Here is a 2,500-nt window from a genome sequence, read left to right on the forward strand (position 1 = left end):
TGCAACCTATGAAGAGCTAAGCAAACAGAAAAGGTTCAGATTGAAGAAAATTTTGACTAAGTTAAGAAAGGGGAAAGCCCCTGCTTTGCGGAAAGTGTTGAAATGAACACGTCACTAAGGGTGTCTTCCTTCCTCTATTCTGTTTTCCCTATCTGTCTTCTTTCTTTTCTTCTATCTTTCTTACTTATGGAAAGAATAAGGGTAGGGTCTTTAAATATTAATGGGGGGAGGGATAGAAATAAAAGGGCAGTGTTAATGGAAATGATTAAGAATAAAAATTTGGATGTCATATTGTTGCAGGAGACACATAGCGACGTAGAGAATGAAAGGGACTGGGGACTATCATGGGAGGGTCAGGTTGTTCTAAGTCATGGATCAAATGTTAGTGCAGGGGTTGCCATCTTATTCTCTCCAAGGCTCAGGGTAGCAAACATGAAATCATGTGAGTTGGAGCAGGGACGGGTTTTGATAGTCCAGGTGAATATAAAAAATGCAGGTTTTGTCTTTGTTAATGTTTATGCCCCCAATTGTGGTGCTGATCGCTTGAGACTGTTCCAAAAAATTAAAGATACATTAAAACAATATGACAGTAATCTAGTCCTTGTACTGGGAGGTGATTGGAACTGCACTTTAAACTTTACTATGGACAGAAATGGAGAAGAGCTTCACCCACAGTCAGCAGACGCACTCTCTAGATTAATCACAGAATACAATTTGATCGACATTTGGAGAGTAAAAAATGAAAATGTGAAGCGGTACACATGGGTCAAAATGAATGATGGGAGAGTTAGTGCAGCTCGGCTGGACCGGCTGTACATCTGTAAAAATGTCAACAGTAGGGTCTCCAGAGTTTTTATTTCACCTTGTGCTTTTTCTGATCATCATCTTGTGGCTATGGATTATATTTTATCATCAACAGCAAAATCCTCCTTTTACTGGCGTTTTAATATTAAATTATTACATGATGCCTTTTTTTGTGAAAATTTTTCTGTTTTCTGGAAGATATGGAAATCCCAGAAGAATAAATTTGATAATCTTGTCCAGTGGTGGGAGGTGGGGAAGACACAGATCAGGCTTTATTGTCAGCAATATACGACTCATAACTCTGAAATTATTAGAAATACAATACGGAATCTGGAGCGGGATATCAGTTCTATTGAAAATGAAATAATTAATAAAGGAAATCCAAGAGCTGAGCAAGCTCTGGAAAACAAGAGGAGGGCGTTAGGCTCTTTTCTTCAGGAGCAGGCAAAAGGGGCTCTTTTAAGAGCCCGTTATACCACACTAAAGGACATGGACGCTCCAAGCTCATTCTTCTTTAATTTGGAAAAGAAAGTAAGGACGCAGACACAGATGATTCATCTTCAGGATGCCAGTGGAAATCTGACGACAGATCCAGTGGAGATGAGGAGGATTGCCATGGATTTCTATGCGGATCTATACAGTGAGGGTGATTGTGATTCATTGTGTGTTGAGGAATTATGTAATGGTCTGCCAAAACTGGGATCAGCCCAAGCTGATTCGTTAAACTCAGAAATTGAACTTCAGGAGCTGACCATGGCTGTCCAGCAGCTCTCTACTGGCCGGGCACCTGGCATTGATGGGCTGCCGGCAGAATTTTATAAACATTTCTGGGGTCTAATAGGGCAAGATCTGCTGGAGGTTTTTAAAGTTTCTTTTAATTGTGGTCTTTTACCTACTAGTTGTACAAGAGCAGTCTTATCTCTTCTCCCAAAAAAAGGAGATCTTGGACTTTTAAAAAACTGGAGACCTGTATCCCTATTGTGTACTGATTACAAGATCCTTTCAAAATGTTTGTCTAACCGGCTGAAGGAATATATGGACACAATTATTCATACAAGTCAATCTTATTGTGTGCCTGGTCGCACAATTATGGACAATATTTTTCTTGTTCGTGATGTGATTGAGTTGACTGAGAAAAACTCACAAGACTTGGGATTGTTGTCCATAGACCAAGAGAAAGCTTTTGACAGAGTTGACCACACTTATCTTTTTAAAACTTTGAGGGCTTTTGGTCTTGGGGACAGTTTTGTGGCTTGGGTTAAGCTACTGTATACAGGGGTTTCAGTGATGATTAAGGTTGGTGGTGGGCTTAGTTATCCAGTGATGGTACGTAGAGGCATTAGACAGGGGTGCCCCCTTTCAGGGCAGTTATACAGTCTAGCCATAGAGCCCCTGTTGTGTAGGTTAAGGGTAGATTTACAGGGTCTGTCAGTGCAAGGATCACAGCCAACAGCACTTTCAGCATATGCTGATGATGTGACAATTTTCATTAGAAGAGAGGAAGATATACAGGCACTTTACAGGAATTTGGTTACCTATGAAAAGGCTTCCTCAGCAAGAGTGAATTGGGGTAAGTCAGAGGGGTTTATCATGGGGCAGTGGAAGGGAGGGGGCCCACCAGGATTACCAGGTGGGTTACAGTGGGGTAGAGCAGGAATGAAATGTCTGGGAATTTATTTAGGTACCAAGGCCTATC

This window comes from Chanos chanos, chromosome 11 (assembly GCF_902362185.1).
Source record: "Chanos chanos chromosome 11, fChaCha1.1, whole genome shotgun sequence".
In the NCBI taxonomy this organism is placed as follows: Eukaryota; Metazoa; Chordata; class Actinopteri; order Gonorynchiformes; family Chanidae; genus Chanos; species Chanos chanos.